Genomic DNA, 8,882 nt, shown 5'->3' on the forward strand with positions numbered 1-8,882 from the left:
GGCCAGACCCTTTTACGTCAAGGCCTGCCCCTTTTGTTCCCGCTCCCACCACTGGCCGGTGGAAATTTTATGAAAGGTGGCAACCCTACCAGAAGCGGACATACTGAATTAAACTAAAAATATTGGGAGGTGGATATTCAGTATCTGACTGCTCAGAAACCAATAGAGTCTGCAGCATGCATAAAAATAGAGGTAATTTACAGAAACCCTGGAAACAAGTGCAAGAACATCAGCAATGTATGCCACCCTAGGCACGGGACCTCAGTGTGCCCCCCACAGTTTGTGACCTATTATGTTATTTCTATCAGCAATGCGCAAATCCTAACCCCTCACGTGCACCCCCCTCAGTTTAGCTTCTGGATTTATTTTTAGTTGGGGAGATTTTTTTCACTAAAAAATGTAATTAGTTATATAGGCACCTGAGTACCTCTATAAAAACATGGCTCTGAAGAGCATGAAGAAGTACAAAAGTGCACCCCTTAGTGCTCATGTAAAAGAACTTCTCCCCAGGGTCTGGCTGTGCTCTGCATGGTGCTATTTGCATAGGGACGGCCTTAGGTACAGGGCCTGGTTGGAGTAGCTGGTGCCGGGCCTGGGTGCAGCTTATGCAGCAGCCCCCCCCTCGGAAGCAGAGAATTAGGCAGATTCGCAGTCATGCAAACTACCGGCTGGCCCGAAGGGGTGTGAATCCTGGTGCAGTTGCACCCGCTGCACCCCCGGTAGTTCTGCTACTGCCTGGTTGTGGCCTATGCCCACTGGAACTAGCTGGTGTGCCTGATTGACTCAGGACTTAGGGGCCATGAGGGGCACATATGTGCCACTGTATTCATGAGGTATTTTGGAGCACAGAGACCTGTTGAAACATGCCAGATTGTACCTGTTCTTGGTATTTACACCCTGTGTTGTCATTATTAAACAACCCCCAATGAAGTTGAAGCAATGCAGGTGGTGGATTTTCTATGTGTCTGTGTGGCTTGACAAACAGCGTAGGGTATGTATCAGAAAAGAGCAGTAGTAGTGAGTAGCAGTGAAAAGGTTAGCAGGGAGATTAATGAAGCTGGGTGATGGGAACAGGAGCGGAGCAAGAATACACAGCTGTCGTGTTTACCTTCCCAACAAAGGTCCCTCTCAAGCTTCCTGGAAAATACAGGGCCAGGCCGTGTCATTCTAATGGGAGTGGGAGGCTCTGCTTTCTCCTGAGCTCAGCCTTTGGCAAATGGAAGTTATTCTCTCCTGTTCTCACATCTACACACAGAATCACAATATTATCACAATCTCGAAGAAAAAGAACATTTTGTTTATTTTTTATACATTTGCTCTTGGAGGTAAATAAGTGAGGGTTGTGTCACACTGTGGTACTTCCTTTCTGCTTACCGCCACTTGCTTACTTCCTGCTTCCTGACATGTGACCTAACTGCCGCTGCTCTTCTTCAGTTTGATCTAGAATTTTTGTGAAATAAAGTTTATCGGTGACATAATTAGCTAGTCCTGATACTGCTCAACACTTTATTATATCCACTATTATGGACAATTCTCTCATCACTTCTTTGCCACTAGTGCGGAACCTCATGGTGTATTTTGCAAGGACAAGTGACACCCATGATCACTGTGTTTACCATTACCCTTGAACTCAACTCAAGCAGCAAGCAGACCCTGCAGCCTCATGTTAACCTGATGAAAACAGTATCCTATTCAGATTCTAGTGAACTGATGAATAAAAGTCACAAGGTCTTGTAGCCCATAGCAACCAGTCCATATGTTTGCTTTCAAACAGGTGACCAGAACATGCTATCTGCTGAGTGATTGCTATGGTTTGCTGGTCCTGGTTTAGTTTTCATATAGCCTCTATGGCTCCTCCACCCCTCTCCATAGTCATGAGAAAATCTCACCCACCCATGGAGTAAACCAGTTGGTTAGGAGCCTGCAAACAACCTGGAGTATATTCAGCACCAGTAGAGACAGCCAAGAAGACAGAAAATGTGCCTTGTTTTGTAATACAGAGGGACTGTGTCCCTCACAAAGTTGTTTGCCAGCTCCCACCTTATGATGGGTTCCAATAAAGCAAGTATAAAGGTGGCCCATCTGAGTTTAGCTCAAAGAAGAGATCTGGAGCTCCATCTACAATCAGAAGGTGCCCTACACTGCTGCTGAGGGTGCCAGCCTGGTGAAATTGTCAGTGATCTCCGGTGAACAGAAGGCTGAGAGCCTTCCGAGTGGCAGTTTAGCTTGCTATATACTAGAAAGATTGGCAAGCCCCATGTCTCTCTCTTATAGATCAGCAGTACTCTGTTAGATACCTGACCATTTCTTCCTATATCAGGTTTTTGGTTATACCCATAGAGTTCTGATGGTGCTTTTATTTTTCTAGTGTGATCCATCAGAGAATATCTCTTGGACTAACCCCATTGGGTGAAGGCACTGCACATTCATGTGCCAGCTCTTCTGTGTGGGTGTTCAATATTCCTGCATCCCAACTGGCACCTGGGATACATAAGGTCCAATAAATATGGAAATCCCAAGTCATACGGCTGAATCACTGTTTGCTTTGCTGGAGAGCACAAGCTCTTTTGTACACAGCCAACGATGAAAGGAGGTGATGATTTGTAGTTATTCTGTATACAGACAGACAGTAATGAAAGAATAACACATTTAAAGGAAGAATTCATCCTAAAGAAGACTCATTGTGGACAAACTGTGTGTTATGTTTTTAACCACGTTAATATTTATACCTAATTAAATGTGTTTTAATAAATACCTCCCCACTTTAGTTTCGGTTTGTATTTATATCGCTTAGGTTTTTTTAAATATCAGTTTAGGGTTAATTCTGTCCCTTTTATCAGTCATCACCTGGAGTAGACATGCCCCGTGGGAGGGACGGTGATTCCTACTTAGCTATGGGCAATTAATGGTACTCCCTAGTCTCTAACGGAGGAAAATACAGGGTTTGGTTTCTTTACGATCGAAGGAGGAAGGTGAATGGTGCCAGGGAACCTAACAAAGTAGACCTTAGTAAGGAAAAAGTGCCCTGAACTAAGAAGAGCAATCCTATGGAATTCGGGTTGAGGGATCATGTAAATGAGGACCCAGCCTGGACTGGCAATCTAAGGATTCTGGCAAATAGTTACATAGTTAGGTCGGGTTGAAAAAAGACTAAAGTCCATCAAGTTCAACCCCTCCAAATGAAACCCAGCATCCATACACACACACACACCGACCCCTCCATACACTCACATAAACTATATATACAGTATATACTCATACACTAACTATAGAGTTTAGTATCACAATAGCCTTGGAAATTCTGCTTGTCCAAGAAATCACCCAAGCCACTCCTATAGTCATCAACAGAATCACAACATCACCCGGCAGTGAATTCCACAACCTCACTGTCCTGACTGTGAAGAACCCCCTACGTTGATTCAAATTAAAGTTCTTTTCTTCTAGTCTGAAGGGGAGGCCTCTGGTACGGTGATCCACTTTATGGGTAAAAAGGTCCCCTGCTATTTGTCTATAATGTCCTCTAATGTACTTGTAAAGTCTAATCATGTCCCCTCGCCTTTTTTCCAGAGAAAACAATACCAACCTCTAACCAGTTTATTTGCACTTAGTCTCTGCACTCTCTCCAGCTCATTTATATCCCTCTTAAGGACTGGAGTCCAAAACTTCACTGCATACTCCAGATGAGGCCTCACCAGGGACCTATAAAGAGGCAGAATTATGTTTTCATCCCTTGAGTTAATGCCACAGAATGACACTGCCCAGAATTAGACAACTTGTTATCTACAAAAACCCCTAGATCCTTCTCAGTTAAGGAAAATCCCAACACACTGACATTTAGTGTATAACTTGCATTTATATTATTTTTGCCAAAGTGCATAACCTGCATTTATCAACATTAAGCCTCATTTTCCAGTTTGCTGCCCAGTTTTCCAGTTTAGACAAATCACTGTGCAAAGTGGCAGCATCCTGCATGGAACCTATAGTTCTGCACAATTTAGTATCATCAACAAAAATAGAAACAGTACTTTCAATGGCCACCTCCAGGTCATTAATAAACAAGTTGAAAATCAAGGGACCTAGTACAGAGCCCTGAGGTACTCCACTAACAACACTGGTCCAATTAGAAAATGTTCCATTTACCACCACTCTTTGTAGTCTATCTTTTAGCCAGTTCTCTATCCAGGTACAAATACTATGTTCCAGGCCAACATTCCTTAATTTAACCAGTAACCTTCTGTTTGGCACTGTATCAAATGCTTTAGCAAAGTCTAAGTAGATCACATCCACTGCCATCCAAGAATCAAGGGCCCTGCTCCAGAACCCCAGAGGGGCTGCTCTATCATTGCCATAGACAATCACTATTTTTTTAACTGGTGGGGGGGGCTGTTTGGGCCTAACCCTATTTTGACTCCCGGTCAAGGCCTTATGAAGAGCAAATAGTATGAGAATAGTCTGTGTTATAGGTCTAGGGAAGCTAGTAGCACAGTTCTATAGAAGAGGAGCCCTGGCCTTGGGCAAAAGGTTAACTAATAATATATTTGCTACAAACCCTGCAGAGGAGATTAATATGGTGTAGACTGGACTGTAAACAGTTACATTTATATTTTTAGAAGATAATTTTCCTGGCCACAAATTGAACTGATCTGAGCCTCCTGTCGAACATTCAGATAACCATATGGCAATGGTTCCCAAACTGTGTGGATGGCTCCTATGGGGTAGTTCTTGAGGTTTGATGAGGCCCTGGGCAAAATAGACTTTGTGGGGCACCAATATTTATTTAAGTACTTGCCAAACTGTTGCCCATCTGCTGTTTTTGAAGCAAAAGCCCATCACCCTCAACAGACTTTGTTGAAAGTCATCAACAACTGGAGGGTCACTGATTAGGCAATGCTAATATAAAGTGTTCCTGCTACCATCTGGGCCCTGTTATTACTATCTTACCCTACTGTCACCATCTTGGTTTACTGTCTCCATCTTGTCCTACTGTCCCCATCTCACCATACTGTTGCAATCTTGCCCTGCTATTGTCATAGTGTCCTCCTGCAGCCAACTTGTCCCAGAATTGCCATCTTGTCCTGCTGTCAACATCTTGACTTACAATCACCCTCTTCTCCTTCTGTCTCCATCTTGTCCTACATTTGCCACTTTGTGTTAATATTGCAATCTTGACCCCTATACGCCTTAAACAAATGGGCTGAATCCCTCTCGACAACTGTCCTATGTGTCAGCAACCAGGCGCGGACTTCTTTCATCTAATATGAGAGTGCCAACATATTTTAGACTTCTGGACACGAGTGGTAAATTACTTAGCGGACAACCTTGATTTCCCAAGGGTTATCTCTCCATCTGTTTGTCTGCTGGGGGACTTAGAGGAACTGGTCCCAGACAAATATCCCAGAATTGCCTACCGTATCCTCCTCTTTTATGCAAAGAAAACTATAGCCCTCTCTTAGAGCTTGGGTGCACCTGGTTAACAGTGTCTTACCCCTTTATAAACTTACCTATGAGTCCAGGGGCGCCCTGACGGAATTTGACAACATATGGGGCCCGTGGGCTGACATAGATCCGAATCCCCCAGATTGAACCGTGACTGGACAACCCTTCTAGGCAGAAACGATGGAGGTTTAACTCACCCTGACCTGCCTGATAGATCACTTAGGCATTATGATATAACAGTAGTCCATCTCTTTCTAATAGCAATGCTTACCCTAGTATGCTCAGAGTCATCTTATGTTTTACACCCACTTTGTGTACCTTATTTGCATCAGTCTGCTCAACTGTTTGTAATGTATGTATGATTATCTGTGTTCAAAAGGAAATAAAACTTACCTTTCAAAAAAAATATTGCAATCTTGTCCTACTGTCTCAGTCTTGCTTTACTGTCTGTGTCTTGTCTTACAATCCTGCTGTCACCATTTTGTCCTGCTGCAACTTCTTGTCGTACTGAGTACATCTTGCATTACTATCCATGCTTATACCTGCCTTTCCTACCTGTTACTACTATGTTTGTTGCCCCGACCCATCACCGCTGTTTCCAGCCGATAACGAAAGCTCTGTATAGATTCCATTCTTTTCAAACTGTGAAACTCCATTGGTTTTGTGGTTGTAGATTTTTAGGGCCAAACTAGTAACTGAAAGGACATTTTGAGAAGAAAAAAGGAGGAGAAACAAATTATCAAAGTTAAAATAAAAGAGATGGGAAGGAAGATTCCAAAATGGTTGACATTAGAAAAGAGAGCTCTTGGGCAAAGAAGGAAGATAAAATCTGCAATTTCAGTTAAAAATGCAAAAAGGCAAGGAAAGCTAAAATCACTGGGGTGCCACAACACACTCCCCTCAGCAAATCTACTCTGTTTTTTTTTAATGGAAGAGACACCCAGACCCTGGACAAATGTTTAGCAATAGGGTGGTAACACTAGGGGGAGCCTAACAACACCCCCTTCATTGAATTTATCTTTTCTTGTTCTGTAATAAGCAATGTCCAGCCTGTAACTCCACAACAGCCTTGTTAATAGGGTTTCTTTCCCTTTAAACAAAGTCAGTCTGCCCTGGGCGCAACCCCCTCACCTGGAAATCACTCAGGCCGCAGGTATTTCAGCAATGCACATCCATCCTGCAGTCATTCCAAACCTGTTCCCCACCCTCTATTTCTCCATCGTATATCTGCATTCTTTTCTGGACTGTATTTAAATCTACAATGTAAGCAACTGCTCAGAATCAAGGCAGAAGTCATTTACATGTCAAAGAATCCCTTCAAATTAGAGGAAAAGTCGCTCAATGGGAAATTTAATGTAAGTTGCATTTTTTTTGCATCCCACTGCCCCTATGAGAATTACCTGAAAGCACAAGTATGAGGGGGGATAAGAACTATCCCCCACTATTACTAATTACAAGTGCCGCTCTATGGGGGCCACCATTATGGTCGAGGCCCTGGGCAGTTGCCACCTATTTGCAAACCCCTTAAAGGCATCTCTGCTGCAAGAACTTACACCACCAGGGTTCTGTGTAGTGAAAATCTACAAGAAACATGAAATTCCCACAGAGGAGCCACCAAACCTGTTACTCCTGATAAACCGGACGAGGTGGAAGGAAGAGGAATTCCAGGGCTGCTATTGTCACGACTGTGAGGGACGTGGCAGAGTACGTGAAGGAAACTATCAAAGGGGGGGAGAGAAAACATTCAATATTTGCCTGAAACCAGTCACCTCCTCCGAGGGAATGTATGTGACTCTCACCTAAAAGTACTACTCTGTAATCAGCAAAGTAAAGAAAGAGGGAGCACCCAAGGCAGGTGCAAGGGGTCATTTAGTGACTGGGGGGAACAATGATTCTTCCCTGGGTTTTCTGCTCCCAGGGGCTCATGATTTGCAGTGAGGTATGAGGGCCACACCTGGAGGCAATGTCCAATCATTTTTGAATGGGAGGCCAAGGGATTAAAGGTTATGCCGCAGACTGTAACATTCCCAGGTGTGCTGCGCACAACAAGCTGATCCTATCACAGCCACTTTAGTTATTGGGTGGCCGTAGGCAGATAGAAGACCAACAAAGCCGCCATATAATACAGGAGAAAATACTCAAAGTGTTTACTGTACTCCTCTGTAAGAATATAAACACATGAATGCTCTCTTTGAATTTTTGCATGAATACAGCCCTGCCTGTGCTTCTTAGCACTGTATTCATGAGAGGCGGCGAGGCATATAGGCATCTCCCTCACCCCCTACTTGTCTCCTAACTTGTGCGTCATTAAAGGCAGATGTGGCGGGCGCAGGCAATAACAGGGCCCTATGATTTTTCACCTGCCCCAGGTGGTAAGGACAGGACTGGTCTAAACCCACTGATGCTGCACTTTGTACCTAACACCAGATTTTTTAATCTGGCACAAGGCGCAGAGCAGAGCTAAACCCCGGCGAGAAGTGCTCTGTGCATAAACACTATGGAGCCTTGGCTGGGAGAACCCTCAGGGCTCTAGCACTTCTGCCCACTGTAAAGTAAATGACCACTATAGTATCTAATATTGACTAAACATTGAACCTCTGAGCTTGTAGGGACAATACAATAACCCTTATCTGTAACCAAGATATACACGTATGTAGTTTAGACGTGTAATGCCTCCTGCACTTTCATCTGTTGTATTGAGACTTGAGGGACAAGGCAGAATCGTAGTTTGTATTGGTACCAGTAATACATTGGTACCATAAAGTACCATTGTAAAGAGGCAAACTGAGAGCATGTCTGTTCATATATTGGCCCATTGATGTGGTCTTCTCCTGAAGGGCCTGCATCTCCAACTCTCCAAACAAGTAAATCTTTGCATGGCCATATAGCCTTCTTAACATAGTTATACATACATGCTTGCGTAATTTTTGCTTTCAGCCAAGAATAACTGCCTTCTCATTCCTTGCAGTCCCCTAATTTTCCAAGCCAACGCCTTTAAGTGACATCATCAGTATGCGTCAGTGGCTTTAAGACCAATCGCCTCTCTCGCCAGGCCCCAATGGGAGAAACTGCAAACTATGGAGGACCCTGAAAATGGTTTTGGCGTATTGGAATCCATATTCCCCAAGCATTGTGTTCGACTTTGGGGGAAATATTGGCTCTAGGTTACGTTTTATAAGTTCTGTCTCATCAGCCATGGACTGTTCTGATGTGGACAGTGGAGAAAACCCAGTGTTGCTCCTTTAGCCCTTTCAAAAAAACTAAAATCAAAGGCGTATCCACAATTGAGCAAACACTGTACAGTCAAGAGGTCTGCAAGCAGCATGTACTCATGGACTATGAGAAAAATAAAGAGAAGGAACACTACAGTGTGAATACACAAGGGCAGCTGCAGAAGATCAAGGCTACATGCGCCAACTCAGGGTTTGTGTGTCCTCAGACATCAA

This window comes from Xenopus laevis, chromosome 3L (assembly GCF_017654675.1).
Source record: "Xenopus laevis strain J_2021 chromosome 3L, Xenopus_laevis_v10.1, whole genome shotgun sequence".
NCBI classification, from domain to species: domain Eukaryota; kingdom Metazoa; phylum Chordata; class Amphibia; order Anura; family Pipidae; genus Xenopus; species Xenopus laevis.